The sequence below is a fragment of the Stenella coeruleoalba genome, assembly GCF_951394435.1.
Source record: "Stenella coeruleoalba genome assembly, chromosome: 14".
Taxonomy (NCBI): domain Eukaryota; kingdom Metazoa; phylum Chordata; class Mammalia; order Artiodactyla; family Delphinidae; genus Stenella; species Stenella coeruleoalba.
Genome location: NC_137160.1, coordinates 71549583 through 71574541, shown reverse-complemented (window position 1 = coordinate 71574541; position 24959 = coordinate 71549583). Strand labels below are relative to the sequence as shown.

At 48.0% G+C, this 24959-nt stretch overlaps 1 long non-coding RNA gene across 4 annotated transcripts in view; it reads right to left on the bottom strand.

Moving 5' to 3' along the window:
* LOC307196911 overlaps nucleotides 1-24959 on the bottom strand; it is a 106309-nt gene that overhangs the window by 5011 nt on the left and 76339 nt on the right. For all 4 annotated transcript variants that reach the window (XR_013831282.1, XR_013831283.1, XR_013831284.1 and 1 more), the window contains exons 3-4: nucleotides 19132-19281; nucleotides 2623-2732 (exon numbers count right to left, since the gene is read on the bottom strand). This is a non-coding gene — a long non-coding RNA (uncharacterized lncRNA). The remainder of the gene's footprint in view (nucleotides 1-2622; nucleotides 2733-19131; nucleotides 19282-24959) is intronic.

Genomic DNA, 24959 nt, shown 5'->3' with positions numbered 1-24959 from the left:
CTTATCTTAATTCACAAATATTGAAATTAAACATTCAGGACACGCCCAGAAATGCTAAGCATTCAGATGTTAGCAGTACAGATTCTGGAGTCAGGGAGACCTGGGCTCAAATTCAGACTCTGTCACCTCTGCTCTGTGTGACCTTGGGCAAGTGACTCCAAGCCTCAGTTCCTCCACCTGCAAAATGGGGACAAACAGGCTTCCTCGCTTTTGCCCTCAAGTTTGGGATTTGCAGGAGGCCTGACACTTCAAGATTTGACCTCCTTCCTCCGTGATATACAGTCCCCCTGGGGCGCCAGTACTGGGCAGTGGTTGTGGGTGTCACCGATGGAGCCACATAGTCCTGGGTTCAAATCCCAGCTCCGCGACTTGCTGAGTTACATTCAGCAGGTGACTTGACCTCGCTCATCTCCCCTTTGCTTTTCCGTAAGACGGGGGTGGTGTGTTGACAGCACCTCCTCATAGGGTTTTGTGTGAGGACATCTGGCACAAACACTTGATAAGTATCTGCTCTTGCGATTATTTCCAGAAAAGACACCAAGTCATCGTTGCTTTGTTATCTGCAGAAGAAACTGTCAAAGCAGCTAGGTCACTCCAACCACTGGGGAGAGACCCCATTGTCCTCTTCTGGGTCTCAATCTGATTCCAGTTTAGGGAAGCCACTGACCCAGAGCTCAAAGGGAAGCGTCCAGGCCCAGGCCAGAGGTTACTGTCACGAAGGGGGCACACTGCAAGGTGAGGGACCCAACAGCTCTGGCCCTTGCCCTCTGGGCTCCCTGTTTATATGTGCTAACTGGCCTCCACTTCCCCCAACTCCCAGCCCTTGGCATGGAGCACAGCACTTAGCAGATGCTGAGAAATTTTGTTGGCTTGAACAAGAAATAACCAAAGCGGGACAAACCATGGAGTTTTTAAGATACACAATCAGGAGGGTGGTTATTTCTGGGGCTTCTTGTTTCTATCTTTTGAACAAAGGCCATGAACATTGTTATCTTGGAATGCCCCGAATTTCACTTCGGATGGCACAAGCAGTGATGTCCTTGTAAACACCTTCCCCAGAGGAGGGCCTTCTCTGCCAGCTAAGTGTGGGGGACAGCTGATGGAGTGGAAAGCAGCGAGGCTCTGGGGTCAGACAGACGTGTGTGTTCAAATGCAGGGTCCTCCACTTACTGGCTGGATAACCTTGAGCAGGGCACTTACTGTCGCTGAGTGGGCTGTCATGGAGCTTGCAGACCTCCGTCCCCTCCCAGTCAGAAGGTGATGTAATCACCTGCTTTTCAAGGCACCATCCTCTCTCCATTCCTTGGAACGCCAAGTGTAAACTCTTGAATGAGCTTAGACCATGGAAGCAAACCTAGAAGCTATATGAGAGCTGATAATGAGAAATACTGCCTGGAAGTGAGACACTAGGGAGAGGTGGGGAGTGTGGAGAATGTGAGAACACTTGTCCAAAGTGGGCAGCAGCTTCTCAGCTCTAGCCTACATTTACCATGCTGGGGTGCAGCCCAAAAGCTGACAGATTTTCCAGTTTTTCCAAAGAAGTGTCAGGCCTAGATTTTAAAGCAAAATGTCTTTCTTTTTTAAACAGTTGGCCTGTCTGCCCACTGGCTAAAGCGGGCTGCCAGATTGTAATCCCTGTTGCAGGCTTTTCAAACTTGCAGGAGATGGTGGTAGGGAACACAGGAAGAAATACCACAAAAGAGCATCTCAGCAAATGGCTGCACTACTGTCTGTGGACATCAGGGGGCAGTACTTCACCTGTAATCACTTCCTCCATTCAATCCCCCTGTCAGGAGATCCACTCAATTTTTCTTTCTCTATTTTGTCTACATTCAGCTGTGCACAAAATATGGTCCCTGAAGCAATACTGAAAAGTGGGCTTTCTCCATCCTAAGCATTCTGTATTGGGTGGAAATTGCCTCCCCGTGGTCCATGGAGGAGTTTTCTAAAAGCTTACCTTGACACTTGACAAAGAACCTGGAAAGTGGCCGCCTGGGAAATGTGTCCATTATGCAAAACAAAACCAAACAAAACCAAACACCTTCTGCGTCTTTAAGAAACAGCAGTCAAGTGCTTCCTCCTGGCAGAGTCGAATTCCAAATGACTCACCTTCATTTAAAAGAAAATACACCTACACTGGTTCTCTCTCCTCCCTTGCAGGTTCCTCTTATTCCTTTGCCTGGATTTTTTTCCCCCTTCTTCCAACCTAATGCTGCTGTCAAAAAAGAGGCCCCAGCAGCCCTCCTCCCTGACTACTGATCAATTCTTCTTCTTATACATACTCAGCATAAGGTCAGGCCCAGTTTCTGAGGCATCACCCCCGAGAGACACGGGTTGGGAGACCCCGTGGAGGTGGCCCTGGGCTGATGGCTCATGCTCTGGATTTAGGATGTTTCTCGTGTCATTCGGTGTTGAATTGATTTTCACCATCGAATGGATCTCAGACATGCAAAGAAGTGTTCTTCTCAGAGCGAGTCATTTGGGGAAGCCATATATCTTACTTCCAAAAAATTAAAACCTGTTTTTCTTATTAACTAACCAATGACTATTTCTGAAAAGCAAGATGGGATTATTATAGATGTAATAGAAGGCACAAATAAACAACAACAAGAAAAAAAATACCATGCACAGGGAGTCCTCTGGTCGCCTAGTGGTTAGGATTCCGGGCTTTCACTGCTGTGGTGTGGCTTCAATCCCTGGCCGGAGAACTGAGATCACACAAGCTGCATGGCCTGGCCCAAAAAAACAAGAACAAAAAAACCCCATGCACGAATATGCAAGACATTTCTCTCTGCACATCTATTTTTAAATTAAGAAATATTTCAGACACCCAGAAGGCATGGATAATACAAGCACCTGTGAGCCTGCCACCCAGTTTAAGAAATACCATATCGTATTAGCAATGCACCCTGCAAAGCCCCATGGCATCCCCTCCCCCATCAAAGCCCCATGGCATTCCCCTCCCAGGGGTAACCACTAGCTTGAATTAAAGCTTATTATACCCATGCATGGCCTCTTGCTTTTATTCATATGTATGTATTCCTAAATAATATATAGCAATTTCCCATTTACCTGTTGATGGCCATTTGGATTGCGTCTAATCTTTCCCTATTACAAACAGCACTGCAGTGAAATTCTTGTGTGATTTTTGGGGCACATGTGTGGAAGTTTCTTTCGCGCAGAGTTTCTCAAAGAATCACCTGGGCAACTTTTTTCTTTTAATAAATTTATTATTTATTTTTATTTTTGGCTGTGTTGGGTCTTCGTTGCTGCACGCGGGCTTTCTCTGGTTGCGGCGAGTGGGGGCTACTCCTTGTTGCAGTGCAGTGGCTTCTCTTACTGCGGAGCACGGGCTCTAGGCGCACGGGCTTCAGTAGTTGTGGCGCACGGGCTTCAGTAGTTGTGGCGCACGGGCTTAGTTGCTCCGCGGCATGTGGGATCTTCCTGGACCAGGGCTCGAACCCGTGTCCCCTGCATTGGCAGGCGGATTCTTAACCACTGCACCACCAGGGAAGTCCCCATCTGGGGAACTTTTAAAAATACACCCCCTACCTTGGCCTGCTCCAGACCAATAAAGTCCTCCCAAATTCCCCTAATACTTCAGCATTTTTATTATTATCTAGAGCTCAGTATTTGTTTACTTACAAAAAAGTACAATAAAATGTACAAACCTTAGGTCTACCATTGATGATTTTGACAAATGTAGATGCTTATGTAATGCAAACTCCTTAGGAGATACAGAAGAGTACTGGAACCTCCAAAGCTCCCTCAAGTCTATCAATCCCTGTACCCTGCTGCCCTCACCCCCACCCAGAAGCAACCACTCAAACTCTCTGAATCTTAACTGTAAGTGGAAATAATTGTAGCTGTCACACTATCTCATTATTGGTAGTGATAACTACCATTCATTAAGCACTTACCATGTGCTAAGTAGTTTATATGTATTATTTTATTGGATTTTTGTAACTGATGCCATGAAGTAGATATCCTTAAACCCACTTTATAGAAGGTGAAACTGAAGCTCAGAGAAGTTAGGGAATTAGCCTGAAGTCACACAGCAAGCATGTGGCAGAGCCAAGGTTCACAAGCAGTCCTCCTGACTCAGAACTCAGATTTTAACCACTTTGAGACCCTGTAATTGCAGAGCTGACAAGTTACACTTTAGCTCCTCAATTTTACGGGTGGGCAAACTGAGGCTGATAGAGGGGAAGGACTGAGCCAGGACACAAATCCAAAACTCTAGATTCCTTATCCACCAGTAGATCACTTTTTTTTTTTTTTTTTTTGGCTGCGTCAGGTCTTAGTTGTGGCACGTGGGATCTTCACTGAGGCATGCGGGATCTTTCATTGTGGTGCATGGGCTTCTCTGTAGTTGTGGCCTGTGGGTTTTCTCTTCTCTAGTTGTGGCACACAGGCTCCAGGGCACGTGCGCTCTGTAATTGTGGCGTGCAGGTTCCAGGGCGAGTGGGCTCTGTAGTGTGCGGCACGCAGCCTCTCTCTATTTGAGGCGCGCAAGCTCAGTAGTTATGGTGTGCAGGCTTGGTTGCCTAGGGGCGTGTGGGATCTTAGTTCCCTGACCAGGGATGGAACCCGTGTCCCCTGCGTTGGAAGGTGGATTCTTTACCACTGGATGACCAGGGAAGTCCCAGTACATCCCTTTCTTATGTAAAAGTACCTTTGGAAAGGGAATGAGGAACAAGGAGGGAAATATCTTAAAAAGCCATCTTTTCTCTCAATTTCTGGCTATCCTAGGGGCATCTGGATCCATTCTGCATGTTATCCATTGCTGTGTAACAAACAGTCCCCAAACTTAGCAGCTTAAGACAACGATGAACATTTATTATTTTTTACGTAGTTTGTGTATCAAGAATCTGGGAGCAGCTCTGCTGGATAGTTCTGACTCAGGGTGTCTCTTGAGATTGCAGTCACAATGTCCACTCTGGGTCTGCAGTCAACTGAAGCCTTAACTGGGCTGAGACTCTACTTCCAAGGTGGCTCACTCATGGGGCTGGGAAGTTGGTGCTGGCCAGTGGCCAGGGCCTCTCGTTCCTCTCCGTGTATGTTTCTCCACAGGGCTGCTTGAGTCTCCTCACAATATGGTGGCCATGTCCTCCCAAAGTTTGGGGTTGAAGAACATGATGTCTTTTATGACCTAGCTCTGGAAGTCACACACTGTCACTTCTGCCTAGCTCTCTGGGTCACAACACAGACCAAGCTTGGTGCAATGTGGGAGGGGACTACCTAAGGTTCACCAAGAGGTGAAGATCACTGGGGGTCATCTTGGAGGCTGCCTACCCTACTCCCACTGCCCCTGCCCCTACTCAGTCCCAAGAGGTCTGCCCAACAGCCCGACAGCCTGGACTTCAGGTCCCCTGGGCTTCTGCATGTGTGACCTTCTCCACCTGTGAGAACAGTGGGCTCCCAGTTACCAACTGCCTTTCCCCCAGCTGTTGCTGAATGAAAGCTTTCCGGCCACGTTACTCTCATTGGCCAGAGTTGCTGCCTACCCCTGCCTAAAAATATGGTTGTGTTGACATGGAGACCGGCTCCAGTACTCAAGATGTTGCTTTAGACCACAGCTTCTAAAAGATGTGACCAACACCCTCTCCTCTTCCCGCTTGGTGATGGTGACTCAGGGTGCACTAGGCCAGCATGGAGTGTGGACCCTGAGGTGCCACTGCCTGCATCCCCCGATTTCCCTGCTTCACCTGATTCCAGGCTGCCCTTCCTGCAGCATCTGTCAGCGAGGCAGCCAGCACCTGGGGGATGCTGGGTAGAAGGCTGCAGACCGCCTGGGTGCAGATCACCGTCCCTTTGGACACACCCCTAAAGCTCTCCTGAACACTTCCTGTTGCCATAGTAACGTGGAGACATGGAAATTGATATGGGTGCCTTGGTAGGCAAGCCAAGATTTTAATAATGCAGTCCTCTCCTTCAAATAGATAAGAATTCCTAGGAGGGCTTTGGAGGGACATCAAAGGGTCTCATTCAGGTATTGAGGAAATGTTCTTTAAAAATTATTGTGACATAAGTGCAGCCCTAATCAGGGAGATGGTGGAGGGTTTGGAGGAATTGGATGCATAAGTTTAGAGCCAAAGCAACTTAAAAAAGGAAAAAAAAAAAAAAGCTTTTCTGAGATATAATTCGCAGAGCAGACAATTCACCAATTTAAAGGTAGACAATTCCATAGTTTTTAGTATATTTAGGGTTGTAAAACCATCCCCACAATCAAGTTTAGAAGTTTTTATCGCCCCCCATCAAAGAAACCCCATCCCTGTTATCAGTCACTCCCATTTCCCCACACCATCCTCCCTCAGCCCCTGGTGATCTATTTTCTGTCTGTATAAATTTCTCTATTCTGGACATTTCCTAGAAACGGAATCACACAATACGGGGTCTTTTGTGACTGGCTTCTTTCAGAGTTTTTATTCTTTGCTTCCTTAAGGTTCTCCATAGTTTCTCCAACAAAGGTGTCTCCATTCTCTTCAAGAACAATTCACTGTCTGGAGATGCAGCTGCCAAACTAGCCCCCGGGGTTGCAGCTGGATGGAAGGGAGCAGATTCTTCCGATGCCCCCAACCCTGGCCCTTCCTGTTCCTTCATGAGATATAAGCCACGTGCGAAGGGATTTTTGGTAGCTGACAGCAGGGAGCTGAGCGTTAGAATGACCTGGGCCACCTGATGGATCGCCTTGGTTCAGCCTGGAGGTTAAAACACTGGCTCTGAAGACTGACCTGGGTTCAAATGTGGACTCCACCATGTCCCAGCTATGTGACCTCAGGCGAATTACTCCACCTGCCCAAGCCTCAGTTTCTCTAGCTGCAAAGTGGGACTAACAATAAAACCTATATCAGGATTGTATGGGAAAAGAAACCCCATCACGCTTTTAGCCCACCCGTGAATCAACTGTTTTATTATTTACTTAACATTTTTCTTGAAATCAACTTTTAAACACAGAGCTTCATCTTAAGGCAATGATGTTGGTGACATCACGGGCGCGAAGTGTTTTCTCCTAACACACGTTGTAACTGTATTTAAAAAGTGTCTGTCCCACCAGAAACTAAACTTCTTAAACAAGGCCAAATTTTTTTGTGTATTTCACTTGCAGACAGCGCTCCAGCGCAGTGCCTGGCACATAACAGGTGCTTAACAAATGTTCGTTGAGTGAATAAATGAACCAATGACTTTAAATTATCCTCCACACTTTGGGAACCATTGAGATAATGCACAGAAGGCGTGCTTGGCTTTTGGCCCACGGTGAGCATTTGGTAATGTTGCCTTTTATGATTATTAGCTTGGACAGTCAGAAGAACTGGGGTCCTCAGGTTGGAAGACCACCTGCCCTGTCCCACCCAGCAGCCATCTTCCTGCCCCTTTGGTTCCGGGGCGGGAGGGAGGGGGTGGGACTCAAACTCACTGAGCCTGAGACACCTTTTGGCTCCTTCTGAGTACTTGGTCAGATGGCTGGACTGAGCTGAACCTTGACAATGGGAAAGAAGCCGTGGCATCTAGATGGAAATGTTCACGGTCCATGAGGGCTCAGGGTACACGACGGCCGTATCAGTCCTTAGCCATTATTTATTATCGTTGCAAGCACTTCTGTGAAGGAGATGGCAGGCGTCTGGCCACATAGCTACTTCCAGATGTCCGCCATAAATGCTCTGTACTTGCTTAGTTTCCAGGAACATAAAACCCGCTGTCAAAGGACTTGCCCAGAGCCTGTATTTGCTGCATTTTTGTTCTTGTTTAGTTATTACATCAATCTCCTGTGATTACAGAGCCAACAGCTGGTAAGGATTTGCATGTGGCATGAAATTAAGTTAGTTCGTTTTAATGTCTAAACTGAGCAGGGTGTGAATTTGTCTGGTGAAAACTCTGTCTCCCTTATCTGTGTTTGTACATCTGCTTTGGGCACTAGCTTCCGAGGTCTTCAAGTCTGATTTCTCCTCACTTCACTCAGCCAGGACATGGGATTGGCTGCCCCCTCTAGAATTCCAGAAGGGATTTTGCACTTGAAGCTTAGAATGTTCTCTTTTAGGTTTCAGGAGGAATTAAGAATCAAGGGCTACTGTGAAGCGACCAGCATTCTGGCCCCCAGCTTTGTGTCTTTTTTGGCTGTGCTGCCTTAGGCAAGTCACTTTCCCTCTCTGGGCTTCAATTTCTTCATCTGTCAAATGAGAGATTGGAAGCAGATAAATGTTCATTATGGGGGTGACATTTGGGGTGGGACGATATTTCATTGTGTGGGGTTGGGTGGGTTACTGTACAGTCTTTAGCATCCCTGGTCCTTGGGTATCATATGCTAATAGCAACCTCCCGATCACTGCCAACCCCAAAACACTCTGCCCATTTCCTAATGCCTCTGCAGCAATCATAATCAGTGCCCTGCTAGCATCCCTGGATCCCTTTACTGTTTTTAGGCACACTGCCTTCCAGTGCTCTCTCTCCAACAACCAGCACCTGTGTTTCTTTGCCAGTACACTGCCCTCAGACTGCCAGAATCCGTTTTGCTTGAATTTATGTTCCCTACCCTGTGCGCAGTCCTTAATCAATGACAGAGATGTGTGGGAGGGGGGATAACTACTTCAGCTCCCTCGCCTCTGACCTGGTCAGCTCTAAGATGTGACCTGCAATGTCCCCAGAGCTCCCTGGGGGATTGAGTGAAGGCTACCTTCCATGTGACTTTGCCTACTGGTTTGTCATGGGAACATTCCCTAATACATCACCTTTACACAAATTCTTAGCAAGTCACTTTTGCACAAATTCTTATCTTAGGACCTGCTCTAGGGAACCCGCCCAAGGCAGCCTCCAGGGGACGCTGAAAACCCACCACTGATGACCTCTGAACTATGACCTCACTGATTTATTCATTTGACAGATCTTCGGTGTCTAATATGTACCAGTCCAGGGCTGTGTATATGGTGGTGAACAGGATGTGGATCTGTCCTAGTGAGACTAACAGACAGTAATAAGTAAACTCAGAGGGTGTCCTGTGATTACTACAAACCAGGTGCTATGAGAGAGAATACAGTGCAGTGATGGGCTTTATGTCAGATGACTGGGGGAGGGGTGGGCTTCTAGGACGAGGGGACATTTATGCTGGTCCTTAAAGGAGGAAAAGGAAAGAGTGAGCCAGGTAGAGAGCAGGGAAAAGAGTTGGTCAGGTAGAGGTGTGTGTGTGGGGGCGAACCCCTCATCACAGGTGGGAGTGGCCAGCTTGATACTGCAGCCTGTGTCGACTTTTCCTCCTTCCCCGTCCACTGCATCGCTTCTCACCCCTGCTCCCTGAGATCATGTTCCTAAATCAACCACATGTGCAAAAGACACTGCTTTTGGTGAAACTGTTTCCAGTTTTCACTATTGCATTAGGGTTCTTCAGAGAAATAGAACCAACCAGAACTAGTAGGAGAGCTGTCTCTCTTTCATATCTATGTCATCTGTAAATCATCTATCTGTCTGTCTACCTGTCTTTCTTCCTTCCTTCCTTTCTTTCTTCCTATTATCTATCCTTTATCTATCTTTCTATCAATCATCTATCTATCTCTCCATCAATCATCTATCTCATCTATCTATAATCTATTATGAAGAATTGGCTCACCCAGTTATGAAGGATGAGAAGTCCCACGATCTGCCAGCTATAAGCTAGAGTCCCAGGCAAGCTGGTCGTGTAATCCAGCCTTAGAACCAGGGGAGCCTATGGTATAAATCCCAGCCCGAGGCAGGAGGAAATGAGATGAGATGTCCCAGCTCCCTCAGCAAGGCAGGAAAAAAGGGACAAGTCCCCCTTTCTCTGCCTTTTGTCTCTCAACTGACTGGATGAGGCCCACCCACACGAGGGAGGGCAATGTGCTCTACTGAGTCCACCGATCCCAAAGTTCATGTCACCTGGAAACACCCTCACAGACACACCCAGAAATGATGTTTAATCTGGGCACCCTGTGGCCAATTTGACACATGAAATTAACCATCAGGGCTTCCCTGGTGGCGCAGTGGTTAAGAATCCGCCTGCCAATGCAGGGGACATGGGTTCGAGCCCTGGTCCGGGAAGATCCCACATGCCGCAGAGCAACTAAGCCCGTGTGCCACAACTACTGAGCCTGCAAGCCACATCTACTGAAGTCCGCGTGCCTAGAGTCCGTGCTCTGCAACAAGAGAAGCCACCACAATGAGAAGCCCACTCACTGCAACGAAGAGTAGCCCCTGCTCTCCACAACTAGAGAAAGCCCGCGCGCAGCAACGAAGACCCAACGCAGCCAAAAATAAATAAATAAATAAATAAATTTATATTAAAAAAGTAACCGTCACAACTCTAATGAACAGTGCTGCAGTGGACATCCTTGTACCTAAGAGTCTTTGGTTGTGAAAACAGTTCTGGGGAATAAATTTTCTGTGGTGTAATACCTGGGTTGAAGGGTTTCCCCATTTACCAGTTTGATCACTATCACCAAGTTGTCCTTCAAAGCTGCTAAGCAATTTGCACTCCATAGCTTCCCTGATGTTGAATATTATTAACCTTTAGAATTTTTGACAAGTGAACAAGGGGAAGCTAGCACTTCACTGTTTTAACTTATGGATCTTTGATTATTAGTTTAGAAGCCATTTGTATACTTCTGAAATTGCACTTGTATGCCCTTACCTCAATTTGGGGCGGTTAGGTTTCTACAATTTTTCATATGGATTGAAGGACTTTTTTTTTTTTTAATGCTTTTTTTGTCATGTATGTTGCAGATACTTTTTCTGTTGGTTATTTTGCACTGTTTCATTTATTTATTTATTTAATTTTGCTACATAGAGGTTTAAATTTTGATGTGGTCAAATATGTCAGGGTTTTTCTTTGTATATTTGGATTTTACATCATGCTTAAGAAGTCCTCCCTTTATATGGAACCACAAAAGACCCAGAATTGCCAAAGTAATCCTGAGACAAAAGAACAAGGCTGGAGGTATAACCCTTTTGGGCTTCGAACTATACTACAAAGCTACAGTAATTAAAACAGCATGGTACTGGCACAAAATCAGACACATAGATCAATGGAACCAAACAGAGAGCCCAGAAATAAACCCACACACCTATCTTCAACAAAGGAGGCAAGAATACGCAATGGAGAAAAGACAGTCTTTTCAACAAGTGGTGTTGGGAAAGGTGGACAGCTACATGCAAAGCAATGAAATTAGAACATTCCCTCACACCATACACAAAAATAAACTCAAAATGGTTTAAAGATCTAAATCTAAGATGACACCATAAAACTAGAAAAGAACAGAGGCAAAACGTTCTTTGACATAAATCATAGCAATATTTTCTTAGATCAGTTTCTCAAGGCAAAAGAAAAAAAAGCAAAAATAAACAAATGTAACCTAATCAAACTTAAAGGCTTTTGCACAGCAAAAGAAACCATCAACCAAATGAACAAAACCTACAGAATGGGAGAAAATATTTGCAAACAATGCAACCAAGAAGGGGTTAATTTCCAAAATATACAAACAGTTCAATATCAAAAAACCCCAAACAACGCAATCAAAAAATGGGCAGAAGACCTAAATATATATTTTTCCAAAGAAATAATATATGTTGGAGAGGATGTGGAGAAAAGAGAACCCTCGTACACTGTTGGTGGGAATGTAAATTGGTGCAGCCACTATGGAGAACAGTATGGAGGTTCCTTAAAAAACTAAAAATAGAACTACCATATGATCCAGCAATTCCACTCCTAGATATATATCCAGAAAAAAATTAAACCTCTAATTTGAAAAGATACATGGAAGTAACCCAAGTGCTCATCAACAGACAATTGGCTTAAGAAGATGTGGTGTATATATACAATGGAATATTATTCAGCCATAAAAAAGAATGAAATAATGCCATTTGCAGCAACATGGATGGACCTAGAGAATATTCGACTTAGCGCATCAAGTCAGACAGAGAAGGACAAACACTATATATCACCTGTATGTGGAATCTAAAAATAATACAAATGAATCTATATACAAAAACAAAACAAACTGGGGCAAAAGCCCAGGTCTTTCACCCAAATGGCAATAAAGCCAAGGGGACTTGGTCTTGGGTTGGTTTTTCCAGAAGACCTGGAGACAAGGATTTACGTGTCCCAGGGGAGTGAGGAAGGCAGGGCAGGGAAAGGGAGGATGCCAAACAAGGCACAACTTCAGCAAAGTCCCGTGGAGGGAAGCTTTAGCCTGATCCCACAGGGGAGCCCTGGCGTGTGAGTGCCATCCTAGAGTCACCCAATGCCTAGGAAGAGAGCTGGGCTTCCATACACATGCACCTGGCAGTCATCAGTTAAGGGCTGCCTGGGAGAAACACTTGGGCAGTTCTGGCCCCTGCAGGTGCCAGGAGAGAACCTCCAGCAGCCGAGGGTGGTGCTCCAAAGAAGAGTCCCAGGGACTGGCCGGTGGGAGTGAATGTAAAGGTAAAAAGGGATCCGACTGGATCTAAGCAGAGCGCCAACATAGGCTGGTACAGACCAGGTTTAAGGTAGATGACGGGATGTACTGGAAAGACTGGACATCAAAAAATTCTGGATTGACTCGTGTTCTCTTATCACTGTGTGACCTTGGGCAAGTCTCTGAGCCTCTCTGAGCCCCAGTCTTCTCATCTGAGAAACGGAGGCAACTACTTGTCCCTCCCACCCCTTGCCCCAGGGCTTTGTAAATTGTAAAATATGACACAAATGTCAGGTGTTTTCCTTTCTCTGTGTTGAGGGTTTATCTATTTCATGCCTTTGTTCTATATTTTAAATCAACTGGGATTATGTATTGTATTAGTTTTCCGGGGCTGCCAGGACAAAATACAGAGACTGGGGCAGAGCAGCAGGCAGGGGCAGTGCTTAAACAACAGAGATACATTTTCTCACAGTTCTGGAGGCTGGAAATCTGAGATCAAGGTGCTGACGGGGTTGGTTTCTGGTGACAGTGCTCTCCTTGGTTTTCAGATGGCGTCTTCTAGCTATGTTCTCTTTCCTCTGTGTACACGGGGCGGAAGAGGGGGGCAGAGAGCAGGGTGGGGGGAGAGGGCAGGAGAAGGGGGAGGGAGGGGAAGGGAGGGCGAAGGGAGGGAGGGAGGTAGAGAAGAGAGATTGAGACAGAGGGAGAGAGAGATGGATCTGGTGTCTCTCCCTCTTCTTATAAGGACACCAATCCTATCAGATCAGGGCCCCATCCTGTGACCTCATTTAACTTAATCACCTTCTTAAAAGCCCCATCTCCAAATACAGTCACAGGGCTTCAAAGTATGAATTTTTTTGCTGGGGGGTGGGGTAGACACAATTCGGTCCATAGCACATACGTAAAATGCTTGCATAATGTGTAGGAGATGCTCTGTGTTAATTTCTCCCCCCACCCGCCATCCTCCTCCCGACCAGTATTACATCCCAGGCCCTGTTCAGAGTTGCGGAACTGAGTGGGAAACAAGACAGACACTGTTCCTGCCTTCATTTCCTCGGAAAATATCTGACCTTTCACTCACGGTGAAGCAAAATCAATAAACTCAAGATTGAGCTTAAGATACCCAAAATAGGGCTTCCTTGGTGGCGCAGTGGTTGAGAGTCCGCCTGCCGATGCAGGGTACACGGGTTCGTGCCCCAGTCTGGGAAGATCCCACATGCCGCGGAGCGGCTGGGCCCGTGAGCCATGGCCGCTGAGCCTGCGCTTCCGGAGCCTGTGCTCCACAACGGGAGAGGCCACAGCAGTGAGAGGCCCGCATACTGAAAAAAAAAAAAAAAAAGATCCCCAAAATACAATGTTTGAAATCAGAGCTGGTACACCCAGACCTAACAATTGGGTCTGCCTCATGGCTATATTTTCTGGGGAGGGGGGCGGGGCCCGGATTATGCTTAAAAGTTTTTAAAATAGTGGCTAATTTGAAAATAGGATTTCACTTAAAAATGCCTAGTTCCAGCTTCTCTTGAAGTAATCAGATGAGCTGCGGCCCCAGGCTTGTATTCTTGTGAGGCTTGTTGGCCTGGGTGGCAGAGGTTCCACCCCTGGGGAAACAGGGTGATGGTCTCTGATTCATCCCATTCCCTGCCTGGTCTGGCTCAGCAATTAGTACCTGCCTGTCCCTGTAGATATTAAGATTTACAACTACTGGTTTAACTAAACATGACTCGAATTGAAGAGCCTGACTGTGGGGTCTTACTTTTTCCATATGGAGAAGGGGGTCAGTAAAGTCTTGTTTTCTATTCTCTTTTCATGAGCTTAAGATCATTGAATGTGGGGTGGGGTTTGGGGTGAGGGTGGGCGTTTGTGGGAATCGGGCATCAATATTGTGGTAGGCTGGTTGCATTAATGGTCCCAATTAATGTTCTACCTGTATTTATGCAGTTCGTTTTATAATGCTCACTCCCCTCCTTTTCTGGCTCTGGGCTTGACTGTGTGACTTTCTTTGGCCAATGGCATGTTAGCAAGCATAATGCAAGCAGAGGCTGGAAAAAGTGCTTGCCTATTTCCACTTGCTCTAATGGACTCCTGCAGTCACCATGAGAATGTGCCTGGGCTAGCCGGCAAACGTGTCCAGACGAGAACATGAAAGGCATGTGCATGTGAGAGGCACGTGTGAGAGCCCAGCTGTTCCAGCTGAGGCCATCAGCCAACAGCCAACAGCCAGCTGACTGCCAGACACGTGGGTGAGCTCAGCTGAGGCCAGACCTGCCAGCCAACCTGCAGACTTGTGAGCAGTAATAAAAATAGTTGTTTTCAATCATTGAAGTTTGGGGATGTTTGTTACATAGCATTACTATAGCAGTAGATAACAGCTACATTTGCATTCTGTATAGACTCCCTCCCTCCCTCCTTCAACTCATTTACTGAGCATCTATGATGTGGCAGGGATACAATGGTGAACAAAATTAGATACAGTCCTTGCCCTTAGGTTGTTGACAATATTGCTCCTACTTCTATCACCCACTTTGAAAGACTGGATTCAATAAGGAGGTGACTTATTTTGTGGTTAGAACAACACATTCTGTTCTGGGCTGATCTGGGATGGGTCGTTTCCTGTAGAGTGCTTTGTTCCTTCTCTCTTTCCCATTTTAATTGTTCCCTGAGCCTCTGCAAAGATCACCACTGACGGAAGTAGCTCTTCCAGGTAATGGAAATCCTTTCAAAATGATGTGTTCAACAGGAATGTTCTTAAGTAATTTATGTAAAGAGCGAGAAATTCCTTGTATGTTTTTTATAAGGTAGGGGGAGTTTCATGTACAGTAACGTATGATGTATTGTGATAAATTATGCTTTGGTCTGAAGTCTATGCAGAATACCACGGCATTTCTCTGAGTTCTGGGAAATATACTATAAATAAAAGTGGTGGCTTATTTCTTGGCTGGGCGTTTTTTCTAATAATGTAAAGAGATGTCAATGCCCATTTCTTACGGGCAAAATATGATGTTCTCTTCCCTTCTCACCACCGAGAAAGAGCGACTAGGGCTTGCTGAGTCCTTCAGAGTCTTACCGGAAGGGGTGTGTAGTCTAGAGCCTGTGTCAGAGTGTGGTGCTCATGTTTCTAGCTGGCCCATCTGAGTTCAGGCAAACTGGGGAAGTTGGCACCCTCTGACCATGGGCTCCTCCTACCTCCTTCTTCCCTCTGCATGGCATTCCCAAAGATGTGTCAGCTCTGCTTTCAGTCTGCTGTAGGCAAATCCTTCTGTGAAAATGGAAAGGCCAGTCGTGGTCCCATTCCCCACTGTAAAACCACCCAACGATAATTCACAATCTCTTTAGCTGTGTCCCTCTACAAACAAGCCCAGGTGTAATTCCTTCCCTGGGTCTATGCATTTGTAAAAGATGCATCTTGAAGACAGAAGACAGAGAGAAATGGGTTTCTCTGGTGGCATTTCAGGCAGTGTGATGGGAAGAGGGAGGCCCCACTTTGATTTGATGTGTTCTGGGGGGATGCTGTTGCATGGCTCCTCGAATGTGTTACGTGGCTGGATGCCTTCACTGCCGGCAGGTAAAGGAAGGAACTCTGAACTGGGTGTGAGTCCTGGTTTGGTCACTTTCTTGTGTAGCCTTGGGAAAGTCAAGTCCACTTTCTTGGCCTCAGTTTCTTCCTCTGTATAATGAGGTGGCTCTTCCAGCTCTGACATTCTGGAATTTATTGAAGCCAGTAATGTCCTTGCCTGTGTGTCTGAGTGTGAGAGGGGATTTTCCTCCAATTCCTTGTCTTCATCTTGGGGACAAAGCCAGAGTGTGTGAATCAGTTTTCTTTTGAATGAAAGCCTCAGAAACTCAGTTCAGTTTGGCTGAAGCAAGGTGATTTGTTAGCTTAAGGGACTGAAAAGTCCAGGGCCTGGCTTCAGGCATGGCTGGATCCAGGTGTCCACCGGAAGGCATTGTGACTTAGTCTCTTTGTCTCTTATCTCTGCTTTCCCCTAGGTTGGCTTGTGCTCTTAGGCAGGCTCTCCCTACACAGTGGTGAAGATGACTGCCAGTAGCACCAGACTTTTATCTTACTAGTTTAGTAAGCCAGAAAGAAAGGGAAAGCCATTTCCTCAGATGTTCTAGCAAACGTCTCATGGCTGTATTTCGTTGGCTTAGCTTGAGTCGCATGCCTACCGCTGAATCACTCTGATTGGCCAGACCTGGGTCATGGGCTCATCTTGGAGATGGAGGCAGGCTCAGCTCCATCTAAACACTACCAAGGGAGAGAGGTAGAGGTTCCCCATAGGAAACTGAGGCTCTGAAGTGAGAAGACTGGGGAACGGGTGCTGAGCAGACCTGAACAACAGATGCCCAACCCCAGGGCCAGGCAGGGATCTTACAGATGGAGCTCCAGAGGCTTCAGTGCATTTTCTATTCCTGAAGTTCTGGGATGTCAGAGCTCGATGAAAACTCAGGGGCTAGGCGGCTCAACCCCCTGCCTCCCAAGCTTGCATTTCACAGATGAGAAACTGAGGCTCAAGAAGACAAGTCCACTTCCCAAAAGTCTCTGAGTATGAAACATCCATGTCGTCCACAGCCTCACGGGGTGTGTGGCCAGTGTTCCCGCTGATCTCTGTGTCTCTGAGTGGCTCATACCCAGCACCTCGTGAGATGGAGCCTTACCCCACAACGACCCTTCCAAGCTTGCAGCATCCTAGCACAGACCCCCTACCACCTATCACTCAAGTGTGGTCCAGAGACCAGCAGCAGCAGCATCGCCCGGAGGTAGAAATGCCGAATTTCAGGCTCCGCCCCAGACTTTCTGAATTGGGATCTGCTTGTGAACAAGGTCCCTGGAGGATTATGAGAGGTTCTTGTCTAAACCAGGGACCACAGGTTTCCCGGTGCCTGTGAGATGCTCCATTCCTACATCTGGCCAGGATTCCAGTCAGCCCTGAAAAGGGCTCTCTTCCCTTACAACCTTGCAGAAGAGGGGGATGCTGAAGGCGGCTGCGTGCTGTAGGATGCTCTTGGTCCGGAAGGTGCTCCTCAAACCTGACCCGCCCCTTTCCTGCTGCTGTTTAGGCACGGTTGCCATGGTAACTGTTCCTCCCATCAACATCACCAATGGTAGGAGAGTCCTGAGACCCGGGATTGGGTCCTAGGGCTTTGATGAGCTCCACAAGTTGGGAAAGTTCCCTTTCTGGGTTTCACATTCCATTAGATGGAGTTAGCAATTCTTGCTTTGCTCTTCCCATAGACCCAACGCCAGGGTCAAGTGAGATCAAGGACATGAATGTAGGATGAAAGCCTGAAGTGCCATGAAATCCACCGCCTTCCTTGCCCTTGTGATGTTTGAAGCTGCTTCCGGCTTCACTGGCTGGGGAAACGTCATCGGTATTGATAATAGCCACAAAGAGCCCAGGCCGTTAAGAAGAGCTCTACCAAACATTAATTACGATGCTCAGCTCACGTCTAGCCGAGGCCAAATGTGGCTTCTTCCCTGGGTCCGGGAACCATTTCTGGGAAACAGGAGGCCGTGTGGTATTTTATCAAACATTTATGGCTACTGGTTTAGGGGGGTGAGTTTACAAGGCCCCGCAGGCTGAGCATCAGGAAATTAAATTTCTTGCATTTTGACTCAATCCTAATGACGCCGCCAGCCATGGGATTTACGAGGCTGTAAAGTCTTCAGCATGTTGCAGGCTGGAGGCCTTAATGATGGCTTCCGGCCTGTGTCCTTGAGAAGTGGCATCCTCCAGGAGCTCGGGGCTCAGTGGCCCGTTGGTTCAACACACAGTGGGCAGGTACCTACTGTGTGCTGGGTGCTGGGGGTCGGTGGTGAACAGCACAGATTATGGGACCTACCCTCCTGCTGTCTGCAGCTTCCTAAGCAGATAGGCATGGCCAAATGATTTCACAAATGAACACAAAATTGCAAACCGTGGTTAAGGTTTGAGGAGAGACTCAAGATGATATGGAAATGTAGATTGGGCTGCACGGGGGACCCCACAAGTATATGTCCATGTCCTCACCCTAGGAAGCTCGGAAGGTGACCTTAGTGGGAAAAAAGGGTCTTTGCAGATGGAATTAAGGATCCTGAGATGAGATTTTCCTGGATTATCCAGGTGGGCCCTAAATCCAAGACAGGTGTCTTTATAAGACAGAAAGGGAGGGACTTCCCTAGTGGTCCAGTGGTTAACACTCTGTGCTTCCACTGCAGGGGGCACAGGTTTGATCCCTGGTCGGGGAACTAAGATCCCATATGCTGTGTGGTATGGCTAAAAAAAAAAAAAGAGAGCGAGAGAAGGAGAGAAGGACATGTGAGGATAGGGACAAAGGGTGGAGCAATGCAGGCACAGGCCAAAGGACACTTGGAGCCACCGGAATCTGGGAGAGGCAAGGAAGGATTCTTTCGTAGAGACTCCAGAGGGATCAGGGCCCTACTGACACCTTGATCTCAGACTTCTGCCCTCCAGAACTGTGAGAGGAAATTTCCGTTGTTTGAGACCAAGTTTGTGGTGATTTGTTTTGGCAGCCCATGCAAACGAATACAGGTGGAATAACAAATTACGACCTCACTTGGGAAATCAAGGACAGCTTCTGTGAGGAAGTGACTTTTGAGTTGGCAGATGTAGTGTAAGTAGGAGTTCAGCTGGCAGAAGGAGTTGGGTTAGAGATGAGAATGGGGACAGGGAGGGGAGAAGTGTTTATGAAGAAACAGCATGTGCAAAGGCACTGAGGTGGAGGAACTGACCTTGCTCTGTCCACAGCCCCTCTCGGCCATGCTGTCGGTTCTTCAGAAGCATCAAGCTCTGACCGCAGGACCTTTGCCGTTCCCTCTTTCCTCACTGTTCCCTCTTTCCTCCAGGTTTTCCACGAGTCGGCTTCATCATTCAGATTTCAGCTGAAATGAAACTTTTGGTGAAGCTTTTCATGACCACCCTAACTAAATACATTCCCTCCCTCATTCTTTATCCCGTCATCAATTTGTTCCCATTATAGCATTTAAAATAATGGTGATGAGAATAGCTAAGACTGAAATAGCTCTCACTGCGTCCAAGGCACTCTGCTAACCACTTTACATGTACCATCCCTTAATTTTCACCCCACGCCTATGGGACAAATGCTATTTTTTAGTGGTTGTTAAATTCCCATTTTACCAACCGGAAAACTGAGGCATAGAGAGGTTATGTCACACGACAATAAGAGGTAGAGCTGGGATTTGAATCCAGGCAGTCTGGTTGCAGAACCTGTATTCTTGGAAACGATGTTATGCTTGTCCAAATCTGGAACTGAATGCTTCTTGGCCATGAACTTGTTTGTGGTCACTCTTCCCCCCACTAGGCTGTAAGCTCTGGGAGGGGTGGTCCCCGGCCCGTCTCGCTCACCACTGTGCCCCAGAGCCCAGCATGACCTGGGCTCATGTCCAGCAAGTCCTTGGTGGCTGCCCCCTGCCTTCTGGACTTGAGCCCCCCTGACAGCAGGGTCCCCACACCCTCGCCGTCGGGCTCAGCAGGTGACAGCGCTGGGCCCTGTGAAGCACTGGTCTTCCACTCCAACTCCTGCCTGACCTGGAGTCCTCAAGGGAGGTGTATGGCCCTTCTCAGTCTCCTGTCCACTCCTTCCTGGTGGGCGGCAGGAGGAGACCCTGGTGCAATGTTGCCAAGATGCACAGGGGGTCACTGCTGCCCCAGAAACCTGCCCTCACCACACTGAGTGGGCCGTAGGGTGTTAGGGGCCGGCAGGACTGCAGCCCAGAGACCACTCTTTTTTTTTTTTTTTTTTAAAGAAATGTGTTTTTTAATTTTTTTTATTATTTTTTTAAATAGCACAGCACCTGACATTTTTTTTTTTTATTAATTAATTTATTTATTTATGGCTGTGTTGGGTCTTTGTTTCTGTGCGAGGGCTTTCTCTAGTTGTGGCAAGCGGGGGCCACTCTTCATCGCGGTGTGCGGGCCTCTCACTATCGTGGCCTCTCTTGTTGAGGAGCACAGGCTCCAGACGCGCAGGCTCAGTAATTGTGGCTCACGGGCCCAGTTGCTCCGCGGCATGTGGGATCTTCCCAGACCAGGGCTCGAACCCGCATCCCTTGCATTGGCAGGCAGATTCCCAACCACTGCGCCACCAGGGAAGCCCCCAGAGACCACTCTTGTGGCTCCAGCTCCTGAGGCCAGAGTTTGGACATCCAGATTGAAGGCCCCCGTCTTCCAGGAAGCCCAGATGTGCTGCTGCAGATGTCCTGAAGCATCATTCAGTGACATCCACAGCAACGCTGCGTAAGCAACTGTGCTGCAGGGCAGTGGTTACCGCCTGACTGTGCACGTCTCACTGATTCACGTGCTGATGAACCCGCGGCGCAGCCAGCTGTGGCTCGGCTGGGCTCCTCCACATCTCTGGCCTCTAGGGACCAGCAGGCTCTCTAGGGCATTCTCTTCTTGTGCCGATGGCCGAAGCACATCTTAGGTCTTCGCATGTGCCCTGTTCACTAGCATTCCGTTGGCACCAGTCACATGACCAAGCCCACCATCAGTGTGGGGCGGGGGGCGGTGAGGGCAAATTAACTGCTTCTCGTGGGAGGAACCTGGCAGAGGGCTAATTTCTCAGCACTTCTGTCGCTGAGAGTGTGGACCAGAGGCCCCTGAGGCAAGGAGACACAGGCAAATGATGGAAGTCGGAAGTGGGGCCTTGCACACGTGCAGGGAGTAGGTGGCGATCACTGAGAGCGTCTGCTGCCGCCATCAATTAAGGACAAAGGCGGACAGTGGCTCGGAGGTGGGCCAACCAGGGGCTGCCTTCCTGGGATTTGGATCTTGGACACAAAGTCCAAAGAAACCAACCAGAGTTCATTAATCTCTAGGCAGATGTCCCAAACGTATCCCATTAGCTTCTGCCACTTAGGACACCTCCCCTCCCCCTCCCTGAGCTGCCCTCCTGGAGCCTGGAGTTTCAGCTTTTCCTTCTGTTCTATTTTTATTCATTCACCAGGATTTACTGAGCACCTACTATGTTCCCTGCCAAGGCACTGCCGGCAACCAAAGGATGCTGATGGGTGTGGGGTGATGCCCCTCCTCCTTGCTCCCCAACACCCTGTTCGATCCCAGAGGGGAAAGTGATTCACCCAAACTTTAGAAATGAGTATGGACCCACCCTGTGACACCAGGGCACACAAAATGTCTCATTCCTTCCATTTTCCCAAATCAAGGGGAAGCTGGATCAGCCCTGCCCTGCTTGGCTGGTGAGATGTTCTTAGGGACCTTTCCCTACTCTAGGTATTAAGAGATCAGACAGCTCAGGGGTGTCCTGTGGAGGTCACTGTGTACTTTCTCCTTGCCTTGACCTGTGTGTGTCTTTTGGGGAACGTCCATGAGTTCTCCACGTGACCCTTGGCAAAAATGATGACACTGTTACAATAAACAGGGTTATGCACTGTGTATACACCCAGCATTTATCCCATGGGGCTGAAATTGACTGTTTACTTATTTGCCTCCCTGGCTAGGCTGGGAGCTTGGCGAGAGCAGAGATGTGGTCTGTCTTCCTCATTTCCATCTGTCCCACATGCCATGCGGTGAGGCCAAAAAAAAAAAAGAAAAAAGAAATGGGTCTCTGTTTTCACTTTTCATAGAAGGCAAAAGAAAGTTCACTCCAGAGGGGTGAGGGGCCTAGGCCTCCCTCTCACACGGCCAAGGTGCTGTCTGCTGGCAGCGTTACCAATTACAACGGAACACGGAGGGTGCCGCTCAGCTGGCCTCGCGGTGGGTGTTAGGGAAATGGACTTCGGCTTGATTATATTATCTGGCTGTCCCCAAAGAGGTGAGAAAATAGGCCTAAATCCCTCTGGCTTTGTGCCTCGTGCGCTCCCATCACCCCCACGGCCACCTTGTATAAGACACAGCTCAATCAGAAGATGGCTTTTAGAAGAGCGGCCGAGAAAATGGCTTAGCTGGGGAAAATCTTATCAGAGTGAGAATTGTGCCAGGAGACGAGAACGAGAGTTGCAGTTTAGCACCGTATGTTCTCTTTTAAATGACTGTGCATTGCTGTAAAGGGATAGCACTGTTTCAACAGGACGAAGGAGAGGGGAGCCCTGTGGACGATCCTGGGGGCCAGAGGGCCTGGGTCCTGTGGCAAAGGACAGCTCAGCCTTGGGTGTGTGGCTGCTGCTCCCACTGGCTGCATTCTCTGGAGAGCCTGGAGCTGGGTGAGGGCGGCCGTTCCAGTAGGACGTGCCCTAGCGTTTGTCCCAGCGCGTAGAGCTGAGCTATACAATGTGGCAGCGACCAGCCATATGTGTTAAATTAGTTAAACTGAAATCGAATGAAAAATGGAGTCCCCCGGCCGCACTAGCCACGTTTTAAGTGCCCCATAGCCACGTGTGGTTAGTGGCCACCATATCGGACAGCACAGACACAGAGCATTTCCATCACCACAGGAAGTTCTGTTGGGTGGCTCTGGTGTCAACTGTTAGGGGGACTTAAAATGGAAGATATTCAAGCAACAAAAAAAGGAGAGGGTCTTTACTGGCTCCAGCTCAAGGAGCCTAGACGCCTCTCACTTCTGGCTCCCACTGAGTGGCAGAACTGGGGTAAGAACCCAGATCTCATTTAATTCCAGAACCCGCCCCCCACCCCCCTTGCCATCTTTAACCTCCATGTAACCTGGACTGCCCGAGGCTGCTACGAAGCGGCTTATTTTGCTCAATATTCCTTGAGCGAGGGAGCGGTGGTACGTGTCCACCAATGCTGACAAGTCATCCATCGAGGGCTACTCTCCCGGTGTCGCGTGCGGCATGAATTCCAGGCACTGTTGACTTGCCACGGGCAGCCAGAGAAAGTGCAAGGCAGGGACGCAGGGGCTGGCACAGCAGCGGGAAGCTGGGCCAGGGCGCCCAGACGTGCTAAGTGTGGAGGGATAGGGAGGGTTCCTGGAGTGCCTGCTTCAAGCGGCAAGAGAGTGAGGTCAGACAGATCCTACACTGGCTCTGCCCCTTACTGGCGCTATGGCTCTGACCTTTTCTCCTCTTGCCCTGTCTAAACTCTCTCTGCAGTTCGGGGGCGGGGGGGTTCCTTTAAAATAGGAATTAGACCATGTCCATGATTTCCCATTGATCTAGAATCAAATCCAAATTCTACTAAGATCTAAAAAGACCCATGTGACTTGGCTCACCCCCTACTCCCCACCGTTATCTTCCTTCGCAACCTCTTATTTGTACCTTCATGGCCCTCATCACCACCTGGAACCATCTTTCCTCGTTTGCTTTCCTGGTTATTACCTACAGCCCCTCCTAGACTGGAAGCTTCATGAAGGTAGGGCATGCTTATTTTATTCCTCACTGTACGCCCGGTGTCTGGCACAGTCACCGGAGATGCACTGAAAATATTTATTGAATAAAAGGAGGGTCTTATAGAATAAAAGAAGTGCCTGATGCTTAACAGCTTTGGAGCCTCAGTTTCCTCATCTGTGAAATGGGAATAAACTAGAAATAATTTGCTAAGATCATTTGTAAGGTAGAGACAGAGTTATGAAAAGTGCACAGTACAGTGGGTGCTCAAATCGGCAGTTACTATTATAGAAAACTTGCAAGTAACGTTTTTTCTCTAAGCCATTTGAAAGAAAGTTGCCAGCCCGAAGCCCCATCACAACTGAATACAGTAGCCTATTTTCCTGAAACGAGAAGGCTCCCAGATAATCACAATAAAACTATGAGGAGGATCAGGACATTAACTGATGCGTGACTACCACCTAATCCTCGGACCCCGTTGAGGACCCACCATTTGTTCCAATGATGTCCTTTGTAGTAAAGGGTCCAAATCAAGATCACCCGCTGTGTGTAGTGGTCCTGTCTCCTGAGTCTCCATCCGTCTGGGCCACTCTTTAGTCTTTTTTTTTGACTCTCAGGACCTGGACACTTTTGAAGAGACAGGCCCATCGTTTTGTAGACTGTCCCTCAGTCTGGGTTTTTCTGACATTCCCTTTCAATTAGACTCAGGTCATGGGTCTCTGGCAGGAATGGCATCAGAACGATGCTGTGTCCTTCTCATCCAGTCCTGCCACGTGGCATGTGACTGTGTGTGTCCCGTCCCTGGCGATGTTCTCTGTGGTCATGTGATTACGGCGGCTCCCGCCAGGCTTCTCTAGTTACTCTTTTCCTCCTTGTCCTTAGTAAGTGTTTCTGTGGGAAAGTTCTCTGAGATGATGTAAATATCATCCTATTTTTATTTATTCATTTATTTATACCCGTGTGAACTAACTCTTTGCTCTTTTCTTTAGTGGGCTATAATCCACTCCTACGGGCATTTATTCTGATGCTCAAATAGCCTTCTCATTGGCACATGAGAGCTGCCTCCCACGTCCCTTGACATGGCTTCCCTGTTGCTTTGAGCCCTTTTTTGCTTTCTGGCACAACAATGTTCCAGGGTCCTGTTGTTCTCTCCCTGAGGTACCCCTGGAGTCAACCATGTCTCAAAGGAGCCCTGATTCAATTTAGTGGAGGATATCTAGAAATAAAGACCTTTGTGTTAGTGTGTTTACTGCTGTTGGTGGATCGCTGTTCTGAGGGTCTCTCGATGGACAAATCTAGAA